Below are 14,150 nucleotides of genomic sequence, written 5' to 3' on the forward strand. Positions count from 1 at the left end.
CAAAGTTTTGCTGCATTATCCTGAAGTCACTGTCAAACGCTCCATTTGAAATAGAATGAGCTGTAATGAGTGTCATTGTACGTGCTGCGACTTCGTATGACATATGTCAACCCACCTTTAGTCTGTAGACTGTTTCAGATTGACTTATCGGGTGGATTCGTTAACAGATACACAGAAGCGCCAAAGGAACTAGTATAGACATGCTTCTTAAAGTAGAGAGATAGTAAGTAAACAGGCACAATAAGGCGCTGCGGTCGGCAACACCTATATATGACAACACCTATCTCGCTCAGTTCTTAGAGAGGTTACTGCTGTTACAATTCCAAGTTATGAAGATTTAAGTGAGTTGGAACGTGGTGTTATAGTTAACGCACGAGTTATGGGACACAGAATCTCCAAGGTAGCGATGAAGTGGGAATTTTTCCTTACGACCATTTTAAGAGAGTACCGCGAGTATTAGGAATCCGATGAAACATCAAATCTCCGACATCGCTGTAGCCGGATAAAGATCCTGCAAGAATGGGACCAACGGCGCCTAAAGAGAATCGTTCAGCGTAACAAAAGTCCACCCCTTTTGTAAAATACTGCATTGAAGTGCAGGGCCATCAACAATTGTCAGCGTGCGAGTCATTCAACGAAACACCATCAATATGAGCTTTCGGAGCCGAAGGCCCACTCGTGTACCCTTGATGACAGCACGACACAAGGCGTTACGCCTCGCCTCGGCACGTCAACACCGACATTGGACTGTTGATGACAAGAAACATGTTCCCTGGTCGCACGAATCTCGTTTCAAATTGTGTCCAACGGATGGACGTGCACGGATGAGGAGACAACTTCATGAATCTATGGACCCTGCACGTCAGCAGGGGACTGTTCAAGCTGGTGGAGGCTCTGAAATAAAGTGGGATGTGTGCAGTTGGAGTGCGGGGACCGTCTAGATATGACTGTAACAGGTGACACGTACGTAAGCATCCTGTCTCATCACCTGTATCCATTCATGTCCATTGTGCATCGCCGGCCGCGGTGGCCGTGCGGTTCTGGCGCTGCAGTCCGGAACCGCGGGACTGCTACGGTCGCAGGTTCGAATCCTGCCTCGGGCATGGGTGCGTGTGATGTCCTTAGGTTACTTAGGTTTAAGTAGTTCTAAGTTCTAGGGGACTTATGACCCAAGATGTTGAGTCCCATAGTGCTCAGAGCCATTTGAACCATTTGAACCATTGTGCATCCCGACGGGCAATTCCAGCAGGACACTGCGACACCCCAAATGTCCGAAATTGCTACAGTCTTCTGTGTTTAAACACTTCCGCTGATCACCGGACTCGCCAGACATGAACAGAATTGAGCATATCTGGAAGGCCTTGCAGCGTGTAGTTCAGAAGAGGTTTCCAACCCCTTGTACTCTTACGGATTTAGGGACTGCCCTGCAGAACTAATGTTGTCAGTTCCCCCCAGCGCTACTTCAGACATTAGTGTAGTCCATACCAAGTCGTGTTGCGGCACTACTGCGTGCTCGCGGGGGTCCTACATGATACTAGGCAGGTGTTTCTTTGGCTCTTCAGAGTATTTTGGGCAATTCGTCGCTCAGTGGACGTAAATGTCTATAAAGAAACCGCTAGTAATCGATGATGATCCATCCGGTGGCTGACGGGTGAGGGACAGTGTTTAACGTTTTTGCTGCTACGGATGTGCTCTCTGCATGGCGTGCTGATGGAGGCTCTTGTTATGGCTACTCGCAAAATTCTTGCGCCGAGACGGCAATCAGGTCGACATGAAATACTTATTAACCGATTTTTCGAAATCTATTGGTCGTTAAAAATTGATTTTTGCAATTCTTACAGGGTAATATCTTGGCTCGACAAAGGACTGAATTTATTTTCGTTATGTGCTACAGTTACTGCGCTGCTTTAAATTAAGTGAAACACTGTGCGAAATTTTAAGGATGTTGCAGAGGTAAAAACATGTAAGTAGGCTGTTTAGGCTTTCTTTATGTAAGTTTGCTGTTTATGTTTTTTATTGGCAACGTTACATAGCACTCTGTATGAAAATCACTGGCTGTGCTGTGTGCAGTATGTGGCTAGTTTGCATTGTTGTCTGCCATTATTGTCATGAACTGCTATAGCGGGATGCGAACAGCGCGTAGCGCTGGGCAGTTGGAGGTGAGCCGCCAGCAGTGGTGGACGTGGGGAGAGAGATGGCGGAGTTTTGATAATCTGTAAGACTGAATGTCAATTATGAATATTAAGGTAAATACATTGTTTGTTCTCTATTAATATCTTTCATTTGCTAACTATCCCTATCAGTAGTTAGTACCTTCAGTGGTTTGAATCTTTTATTTAGCTGGCAGTAGTGGCGCTCGCTGTTTTGCAGTAGCTTGAGTAGCGAAGATTTTTGTGAGGTAAGTGATTTGTAAAAGGTATAGGTTAAAGTTAGTCAGGGCCATTGTTTTGTAGGGGTTATTGAAAGTCAGATTGCGTTGCGCTAAATAATATTGTGTGTCAGGTTAAGCACAGGTTTGTATAATTGTTCTAAGTGGACGTTTCACATGTAAAATTGTTCAAAGGGGACGTTTCATATGTCGACCCTTAGCCTAGGATACCTCACTGGAATCTTCTGATTTTTTTCTTGTAGTTTGTGTATTTAGTGTAGCTTTTGTTTATTGCTAGCGCGTAATTGTAGAGAGAATCTCCTTTGTAGTTGCAGTCTTTCATTGTTGTACAGTAAAACAGTTGTGGCATGCATGTAGCTTTGCGCCAAGTATTTCGCTGCTGCAATTAACTAGATATTATTTTCAGTGCTATGTTAATGTGTTCTCTTGTTTTTGCTATTCAAGTTGTGCTTTTCTGTGTTGTCGTGTGAAATATTGTGACAATAATGGCGTGTGAAAAACGTAACACTAGGCTCCAAACTAAATTGAGAAATAATAGTGACGACGAGCGTAGCTTATCAGCACCACTGGGTAGTGAATTAACTAATATTCAAAGTAGTAATTTGGTAACTGTGCATAGGGAAATGGAGCGGGCGTCAGACAATGGCGTAGGCAGTGAAACAGGTAGTGAACAGGGAAGCATTGTCGATCGATCGGTCGGCAACAGCTCGCCTCAGGAATCCGAAATGATAGGACACAATTTTGCAAATACTGTAGATTCAGGTTTTGCGTCCTCACCGTTTTCTCAAATGAGTCAAGACACATTTTCCGCTTGTCAAAATGTGAATGTTGCCGGTGCAAATTCACTGCCGAAAAGCACTGAGGAACATGTTTCAGACACCAGTGCATTGTTATTACAGTTAATGCAACAAATGGGACAAAGGCTACAAAAGTTAGACACAACGCTTGAACAAAATCAGAAACAAATGGGACAGAATCTTCAAAAGTTAGACACAATGGAACAAAATCAGAGACAAACACAGCAAAAGCTTCAAAAGTTAGACACAATGGAACAAAATCAGAGACAAACACAGCAAAAGCTTCAAAAGTTAGACACAATGGAACAAAAGCTTCAAAAGTTAGACTCAGTGGAACATATGCTTGAACAAACACGTGAAGATTTAACTACTGAGTTACATAAAATAGAATCGAAATGTCAGAAAGTCTGTAATGACGTAAAAACACAAATTTGTGAGCATTTCCAACCTATTTTTTCGCGTCATGAGAATGTATTACAGAATCACGAAGCAGCCATAAAAGAACTGCAAACCATTGTTCATGAAAATCATGAGACCTTGTGGGCTAAAATTGACTCAGTTGCATCTACCGATTCGGTTACGCAACTGGCAAAAACTCAGGAAAACTTAAAGAACACAGTAGATTCGATTTCAACACAAATGGACACTCTGAAACTTGGTTCAGAAAAACACACTGAGGAAATGTGTTCACTATCGGAGAAAGTAGCTGAACTTTCGGATCAGGTCACTAACTTATCTACAAAGGTAGATGATGATCTGAATGACACAAGACCCGTAGCCTTCACTGACACAGAAGACTATGAACAAATAAGAAAATTCAAACAAAATCAAAATCAAATTAATACACAGTATAAAAGAGAAATCCGGGAAGTACAAGATCAGTTGACGCAGGTGATACAAGAATTACGTATTTCAGAGGACACTCGCGCCCCAATACTGGAAGAGGGACATAGAAATACGGAAAAGCCACAATATAATAACACAGAGCATTTCGGTAATTATGAAAGAAATTGGCAAGGTGCACCGAATTTTGAGATGGAACCGCCGACACGACGTAACAATGACCGATATGTGACTCGCCGACATGATGATTTTGACTATAAGCTGTTCATTACTACACGTAAATTCAAAACATTTAAGAATTCTGGCAACGACATTCATCCACAAGCGTGGCTCCATCAATTCTCTCATTGTTTTCCTCCCAACTGGTCATTAGAACACAGATTAGAATTTATGTGTGGCTACTTGGAGAATGAACCAGCTGTAAGAATGCCATCGGTCATTCACGATTGCCACAGTGAAGGAGAATTTTACCATGCCTTCCTCTCAGCATATTGGTCTCAAGCTACACAAGACCGCGTAAAACATAGCATCATGATGATGAAACACTTTGAACAATCTGAATTTTCCAGTCTTGTCAAATATTTTGAAGACATGTTGCACAAGAATCAGTACCTATCAAACCCATACAGCCCCTCAGAACTCATCCGCATTTGCTTAATCAAACTGCCTGAACATTTACGACACATTATTTTGGCAGGACGTTGCAAAGACGACATTGAAGCTTTTCAGGGACTGTTACAAGAACTGGAAATTGACACAGACAGTCGTGGGATGCGAAAACAGGAAATCAATCACTACAGGTCACATCCGTCACAATTCCGTGACGACAGAAATAATAACTGGACACGACAAGTCTATTCTTACAACGCAAATCGTGACCAAAACAGACACCACCCGTATGACAACCGTTGGCAGAGTAGTAATAATTACAGGGAAAGATCACCTCTCCGCAGTAATGACTATCACAGAGACAATCAGAGAAACAGACAATATGGGAACCAAAATAACTATTATCAAGGGAGACAGAATAACTTTAGACGCAACGGTCCAGCGCGTAGTTACGATTCAAGGAGAAATTCTCCACCACGTGACCGACAAGAAAGAAACTATGGAATCTACCGACATGACGACAGACGATATGATCGTAACGACAGACCTGAATTGCATCAGAACTGGCGAGATTTAAACAGAGCAGAGCACTCTCGTCACGATGAATTTGTAGAAGTTAGGTCTCCAAATCCCAATAACGACGCGCGCCAACAAAGAGACAATAGGCGATGACTCACACCACTGGCAGCCACAAGACGTACTTATGAAACTGACGACGCAGCTGCCGTAGCTAGTAATTACGTAAAAATGGAAGACATTAGGGACATCTTACTCCAGGAACACGACGTAAAACATAACAACATTGCATATCCTGTGATTCATATTACTGTAAATGACGTAAAATTTACGGCAGTACTTGACTCTGGCAGTCCCATTTCAGTAATTAGCGAAACAGCTTTTAGCAAATGCAACAAAGCGAACGATTGCCCCACACTTCCGTTACGTAAGATTAAATTACAAGGTGCAATCTTTGGAAAAAGTGTAGATGTACGCCAACAAACCAACTTAGAATTCTTTTGTCAAAGCCACAGCTTCTCTATGAACTTCCTTATTGTTCCATTATTGTCGACGGAAATTATACTGGGAGTAGACTTTTTGAATGAATATAAAGCAATCTTAAGCTTTCACGATGCTGAAATAAGTTTAGAGAAAGAAGGTAAGTCAATAGCTTTGAAATTTGAAGACTGGCTCTCAAACCATGATGAGGAAATTAATCGGCTTTACCTTCTGTTAGATAACAGTTCGGAATTTTCTACGGAACTAGACACTAACAATCACTCTGCAAGTACTGACAGGGATGACATCGACGGCATATTTGAAATTAATGAGTTAATTCAGAATAAAATTCAAACAATTGAGAATTGTAATGACACTGATAGGCAGGACCTTTTTGAGATTTTACAAGCACATTCCACAGTTTTTACTCACAAAACAGGAACAATCAAGGGATTTCAATACCAATTTCGTGTTCGTGAGCATACTAAATTTTGTGTAAGACCATACGTAATTCCAGCACATTATAGGGACCGTGTTAGAACAGAAATACAATCTATGCTTGACGAGGGCATTATTGAGCCTGCAGTAAGCTCATACAACAATCCGTTACATGTTGTTGAGAAGAAAAATGGATCGATCAGACTTGTCTTAGATTCGAGACAAATCAATACTATCATTATTCCTGAAACAGACAGGCCGCAGACGATGGAAGAACTTCTTCAAAATTTTAATGGTGTAAAAGTGTTGTCTTCCATTGATCTCAGATCCAGCTTTTATCAGATCGAACTACATCCAGAATGTAGAAAATACACAGCTTTCCTTTGTTTCGGCGTTTGTTATCAGTTTCGGAAACTTCCTTTTGGTTTGAACATTTCTTCAGCAGCATTCATTCGCGGGTTAAATTCCATATTACCTGAGTTCTTAAAACGTCACATCACCTTATATGTGGACGATATTCTAATAGCAGAAGCCTCATGGGAACAACATAACCGCATCCTCAACAGTTTGTTACGTACTTTTGCAGAATCTGGAATTACAGTTAACTTGGAAAAGTCTGAATTCGGTAGGTCAAAGGTGAAGTTTTTAGGACATATTATTTCTTCTGAAGGCATTCAGCCGGATCCTGAAAAGTTAGAAGCAATCAGAGCCATTCCAGTTCCATCCACAAAAAGACAAGTCCGCAGTTTTCTAGGTCTCGTAAATTTTTACCGTCGTTTTCTGAATATGCAAATTCTAGTTACACCAAAACTTTGTTCTCTCACTGGAAAAAATACTATTTGGAACTGGGACGAACAAGCACAGTTAGAATTCAATTCTTTGAAAGAAGCGTTACTTCACGCGCCAATACTAGCTCATCCAGATCTGTCACAAGATTTCTGCCTTAGCACTGATTCTTCCAAAGTTGGTCTTGGTGCCCATTTATTTCAAGAAGCCATAGAAGATGACATTACTGTTCAGAAAACCATTGCTTTTGCTAGCCGAGTGCTAACAAAATCTGAAAAAAATTATTCCGTTACTGAATTAGAAGCTTTAGCTATCGTTTGGGCATTTAACAAATTCCGTTTCTTTCTTTCTGGTAAGCACGTAAAAGTATACAGTGATCACCGTGCATTACAATTTCTTATGTCTTCAAAATTAAATCATGATAGGTTAAAACGTTGGGCATTGTTTCTGCAAGAATTCCGCTTCACAATAGTCTACATTCCCGGCAAGGAAAACATTGTTGCGGACGCACTGTCACGCGCACCGGCTGGGCTTGAGAAAAGTAACACAGAAGGCAACCTCGAGAAAAATTTCAGTATTCTTTACATTCAGAAAGTCGCCTTTGAAAACTTCATCACCACATCTTTAAAGGACATTGCTCATGAACAAGATAAAGATCCGATTTGGAAAGACATCAAAGGTAAATGGCATGAAAAGACACACACTCAGATTCGGCATTATTACCTGGTTAGAAACAACATACTCTTCAAACGCTGCACTGTTGATGACAAGCTATGGGTACTTTGCATTCCAGACGATTTTGTTAATAAGCTCATTTGGTACATTCATTTCAGCTATGCACATTTTGGCCCACGAAAATGTTTTCATATTCTTCGAACGACTTGTTATTTTAACAATATGGAAAAGCGAATTCGAAGAGTCTTGTCTATTTGTAAACTTTGTCAAAAGGCGAAACCGTCTACTATCTCACATCGTGCTCCGCTGTTTCCTATCATTCCTTCTAAATTAAAAGAATTTGCTGCTGTTGATCTCTTGGGACCGCTTGTCAGAACATCTAATGGATTTGCATACGTTCTAGTCGCTGTTGAACTTACTTCAAAATTTGTTTCTTTCACTCCGTTACGTAAAGCCACTGGACGGTCTGTATCCAACGCCTTTGTTAAAAATTTCTTACGTGAAGTTGGACACGTTAGTAAAGTCATTTCAGATAACGGACCGCAATTCAGATCTGCTGTTTGGTCACGCATGCTTCGGAATCATAAAATCAAACCTGTTTTTATTTCATTGTATTCACCACATTGTAACCCGTCTGAACGGATTATGAAAGAAATCAATAAGCTTTGCAGACTTTATTGTCACAGAAAGCATCAGCATTGGGACAGATATTTACACTTATTTCAAAATGTGCTGAATGAAATGCCTCATGATTCCACTGCTTTACCACCTACTCTTGTACTGAAGAATGTAGAACCACCGAACAGAATCAGAGAGCTTGTACCTTTCCCGAATACACGTAAACTGCGACACAAAAACATAATTGATTTGGCTCTTAAAAATATAAAATCTGCAGCAGAGAAAAGGAGAAAACTACACGGTAAAGCAAATGCAAAGAAATTATATATTGGTCAGAAAGTTCTCTTTAAAGCTCATTCATTGTCACATAAGAAGAAACACTTGAGTCACAAATTCTTTCTAGTTTACAATGGACCTTACAGAATCCGACGTATACCACATGATAATTGCGTTGAAGTTGAAACTCTGCGTACTAGGAAGAGTAAAGGTTTACACCACATTTCTCATGTCAAACCATTTATTGACAGATAATTTGCTTTTTAACTTAGTCTTTGCAATTTTCACTTCACGCTACTTGTACAATTTGTCAGAGTTAAGAAACTGTTAACATGCAACATTTTGGTTTGCTTACGAGTGGATTCTGGATTTGAGGTGCTTTCTGTGAAATGCCAGATGACACAGTGGTTGGTTTGTGTGACAGCTACACGATTATATCACGACGTTACTAATGAGTGACAATTTACAATGTTGCTTTTGCGGTGTATCTGTTTGATATCTGCACAGTTTTCCTGAATTCTTCTGTAAAGTAAAACATGTTTTAGTGGTGACTTTTGTGCTATTGCTACAAGGAGACAGCCTTTTCCGTAGGACAACAATACGTTACAGCACAGTACTTTCCTCATCACGGCAATAAGCGTAATAAGTATGATATCTATACGCAAAGCATTTCACTTTTGTGTATCATGAGGTAAGTACATTGACTTCTGCAGAACTTAGCTTTCGGAGGACAATAACTACGACACTCCCCAGAGATTATCTTAGAGCAAGACGCACATTTAGCGCTACTGGACACGTATTTGAGTGATTAATTTTGTACTTAAGACATTTATTTTTAGAGATTTTTGAATTACAAAGAAAGTTTTTCGTGACACATTTCATTTCATTGCTGTAAGCTGTAATACCTGAGGATACAATTACAATAAACCTCAGGGGGGTACACGCCTACTTTGTGTACCATGTGTTTGGCAAGCACAAGGAGCCCTAGCTAATATGGTATTTGCTTATACAACTTTACACATCGGTACCATATTTCTCTAACACATAAATTACACACCTATCTGATCATTTAACAGAGAAACAAACATCCTTTTACTACGTCAGTGACACATGTTTACGCAATTACAGAGTTGGATTACTTCACACTTAAGAAATTGTACTTTGTCTGTACTTTGTGCACTGTTCATATTTTTTTGGAACCATTGTGATACTATGAGAACTTTGAATGATGTATTTGGTAAGGGAGTATAATTTTTAAAGTACGTTTGAGGTAGATGACACTACTGAAATGAGCAGAGAATTTTCTTTAGGTTTTGAAATCATTGGAGGAAGCTACGACGTTTTTGACATTTGACTGAGGTGTTATGATGTTATTTTTACGACGACGATGTGTATTATGCTGTTGAGGTATGTTTATGTCAATAAAATTCTTGACCTATGAAATGTTTTTATATGAGACTGTCACTGTAGCGGAAACTGCTGTCGTAAATATTTCCGTAAGAAAGTTAAGTGACCACCTGCACATAATGCGACGTGGGCACCCAGGTGTGTCAGACACCTGGAGAACAAGCCTTTTCAGACGCTCAGGTAGAAAAGAAAGCCATTAGGATGTGCCTTTCATCGCTAATGCGACACGCTCGTTACTTGAAAACATATGATTTTTGTAATGCGTTGTGGGCACACAGCTGTGTCAAACACCTGGAGAATAAACCATTAGGATGTGCCTTTCATCGCTAATGCGACACCCTCGTTACTTAAAAATTTATGATATTTACTGAAATGCCTAACAAAATGACAAGAAATATTTTTACATCTGCACACCTGATTATGACAAGAGTCTTTGTACGAGAGTTGAGAGCAATTAACTTATGAAATGAAATGTCACATGACTACTGAATGACATTTTTATGCTTTGGTTTGCGTAATTGCTTATTTCATTTGATGTCTGGTTTCCAGCTGTGTTGCAGCATTGCTTTTATAAAATGAGATGCATTTGCTAATGTGAACTCTTTCTGTCAACAGATCTATTAAATGATAATTTTGTAATCCACATTCTTTAAAAAAGGAGCACTTGGAAAGGAAAGAACAATAAGAAGTAACTAGTAACAGTAACACTTAATTTTCTTTTCAGGTACATGGTAATATTTTTTTTACAATAAGTTGTTATGGTGCACCACTTTAATTACATAGACATTAAGATGACCACTTTAATTACATAGACATTAAGATGTGAATATGCATTTCCCTTGTCTGCATTGTTGTTTTTACTGTAATATTTTTTCTGCTTGCGCTATGTCATGTTTAGGTATAAGTTGCTGCTGTTTGCAAGGCATAGTGTTATTGAATTTGACTTTTGCTAATTTATGCTGCTAGCTTTGCCAATTTGCATTTCTTTGTCATTTCTGTTTGTGTTGATTTGTTGTGATGCTGCATTGCCTCGTCCTTTGGTATATATATCTGAGCTCAGTAGATTTAAGTTAGCTTAAGAGGGGGTAGACTATATAAGAAACTGACTATGGAGAATAGGTAAAGAATGCATTGCGAAGAAAGATTTGGGCCCCAATGAGTATTGTACAATCAGAAATAATTATTTTGAAATAAATATGGATAGAATACAGGAACGAGGTATAGGTAGGATTTTCTTGGAAATAAATGATGAGGTAAGCAATGTGTGAACATATAAATACAGAAAGCATGCTTGGATAGGATTTTTTTGGTGGAAACAAATGTTGAAATAAGACGAAAGATCTATCGAATGAAGTTGTGGGGTGGACTGCAGTACCAAATGTTACACTGAAAACAAACCCTGTCCTTTCCTTTTGTGTTATCCCACTATGTGTTTGGGTACCCTTGTGTATTTGTGTTTTTCCTGTCTTTATGTGTTTAGCTGATGAGAGCTCTGTTGTAGACTTTTTCTAATAATATGTTATTTACTTTGTAAAGATGCTTAGACATTATTTATTCTGTGTTGTTTTAATGCTCATGTGTGAAGTTGAATTTTTAAAAGTGATTCTGATCTTTTATGTATGTACTCATGTCATCATTCCTGTAACACTGATGTATATGTTTATTTCTATTGTTTTGTAAAGCCTGCACTACAAATATTATCTGTATTGTTATGTTTTTAATGATGTATTTTGTATCTTTGTAATTGTATTCTTATGTTATATAATTGTAATTGACACCAGTTATTCAAATTAAGTAACTTGTAAGCATTCATTTCACTGCACACATTTCTGTCGGTCATAGTATATGGACAATATGTGAGAAGTAGGGACTGTTAGTGTTTGCACGTGTGTTAATAATTCAGCAAGGGACTGGATAACAGCATTGCTGGTTCTAAGGACAATTCCAAAAACTTTGTGAGTGCACAAGTGGTGGTTATGGACTTGCTCTATTATCCGCAAGACTCTTCAATGGTGATTGTGCACCTGCACAGTCGCAACAGATGGCTGCTGGCCATCTCTACAAGGACAACAGTGGGTCTGCTCCTCTGGTGGCCCACCAATACCATACTCTCTACCAGGACTACAGTGGGTCTGCTCTGTGATGACCTACCTACCAATCTTCTTCAAAACGTCGAATGACTCTGCTGTGGGTTTGCTCTGTTGTGGCCCATTACCTGTCAGCATGTCAAGAGTCAGCACTGTCTTTCCGTTGTAAGGACAACACTACTTCTTCAAGACTGCATGGAAATCCACTACTTCTGTGTGCAATTTTTTTTACTAATGAGACTTTGTGAACAAACACCTGTAATTACTATTATGATGAACAATCTGGACTGTCTTTATGGACTGTGAGAAAATTTTAGCTTTTGACCAACATTGTATCAATAAGTGTGTGCATTGGATATCTTTGTTAGTGTAATTATGAAAAATTTTATCAAATCATTATTGGCCACCGGCCAAAAACATTTTGTAAAATTTTTTGTGGGGAGCATGGGGGCTATGTAAGTAGGCTGTTTAGGCTTTCTTTATGTAAGTTTGCTGTTTATGTTTTTTATTGGCAACGTTACATAGCACTCTGTATGAAAATCACTGGCTGTGCTGTGTGCAGTATGTGGCTAGTTTGCATTGTTGTCTGCCATTATTGTCATGAACTGCTATAGCGGGATGCGAACAGCGCGTAGCGCTGGGCAGTTGGAGGTGAGCCGCCAGCAGTGGTGGACGTGGGGAGAGAGATGGCGGAGTTTTGATAATCTGTAAGACTGAATGTCAATTATGAATATTAAGGTAAATACATTGTTTGTTCTCTATTAATATCTTTCATTTGCTAACTATCCCTATCAGTAGTTAGTACCTTCAGTGGTTTGAATCTTTTATTTAGCTGGCAGTAGTGGCGCTCGCTGTTTTGCAGTAGCTTGAGTAGCGAAGATTTTTGTGAGGTAAGTGATTTGTAAAAGGTATAGGTTAAAGTTAGTCAGGGCCATTGTTTTGTAGGGGTTATTGAAAGTCAGATTGCGTTGCGCTAAATAATATTGTGTGTCAGGTTAAGCACAGGTTTGTATAATTGTTCTAAGTGGACGTTTCACATGTAAAATTGTTCAAAGGGGACGTTTCAAACACATTGCAAAAGCTTCGGTTACCGTTGATTATAGCTGGTACATTGCAGTGAATGAAATGTAGATAAGATATCGAAATTTAGTTTAAGACTGAGCAGAACGATATCTTATTTCATCCTCGAGCTATTGGGTTTTATGTCCGACAGATGGTCGCTCGCGACGCGCCTATTAACGTCCTTGCGCCTCGCGAATCTTGCGGTCACAGCAATCATCATATCTCATAAACGATTCAAGCTACTGTAATGCGGTTCCTAAAACTGATGGCACGCAATGAGGCGCGTATATTGCGATAAATACACGAAACTTTATTATTCAGTGAGATATGGAAGTAACTCGTCCGAAGCCGTGAGAGGTCGGCAGCTCAAAACGCATGCAGACATCCGTAGCACTGTAGGAAAACCCAAAGCGGGGCGCGTTACACACAACAGTACCTTGTGGATCGTGTAGCAGGATGTGTACATATGGCCACAGCAGCGAAAGGTAAACTGCTACCGTATGTTACCAGTGTGAGATTCGATACCACATGCTTGGTGGACCACGTTCGTCCTGAGAAACTTCTTACATACCGTATGATGCAAATAGACATGTAGCAGTCGAAAACAGTAATATTATTCCAGAATGAGATTTTCACTCTGCAGCGGAGTGTGCGCTGGAAACATCCCCCAGGCTGTGGCTAAGCCATGTCTCCGCTATATCCTTTCTTTCAGGAGTGCTAGTTCTGCAAGGTTCGCAGGAGAGCTTCTGTAAAGTTTGGAAGGTAGGAGACGAGATACTGGCAGAAGTAAAGCTGTGAGTACCGGCCGTGAGTCGTGCTTCGGTAGCTCAGTTGGTAGAGCACTTGCCCGCAAAAGGCAAAGGTCCCGAGTTCGAGTCTCGGTCGGGCACACAGTTTTAATCTGCCAGGAAGTTTCAGTAATATTATTTCCTGGAAGTCTGACTACACAGAACACAATTATACACTATTGGCAGCCAACACAATCAAATTGAAATTAAATAGCAACCTCTTTTATCTGCATAAACAATTACATACCTGTGGATGACTATGTCTCCACACAATTCCTGCAGTACCCAAATTCTACCGATCCCGTGCCGTTAACCTCTGGCCCTCACCATTACATTGCCAACCCTATATTCTGGTTGTCTGCAACACATTTGCCCCAGT

The 14,150-nt window shown here is 39.9% G+C and overlaps 1 non-coding gene across 1 annotated transcript; it reads left to right on the forward strand.

Moving 5' to 3' along the window:
• Positions 1–13,798: 13,798 nt before the first annotated feature.
• Trnal-caa (transfer RNA leucine (anticodon CAA)) lies at positions 13,799–13,873 on the forward strand. The gene has a single exon. It is a non-coding gene; the product is annotated as a tRNA-Leu (tRNA).
• The last annotated feature ends 277 nt before the right edge of the window (positions 13,874–14,150 follow it).

This window comes from Schistocerca cancellata, chromosome 6 (genome assembly GCF_023864275.1).
Source record: "Schistocerca cancellata isolate TAMUIC-IGC-003103 chromosome 6, iqSchCanc2.1, whole genome shotgun sequence".
NCBI lineage: Eukaryota > Metazoa > Arthropoda > Insecta > Orthoptera > Acrididae > Schistocerca > Schistocerca cancellata.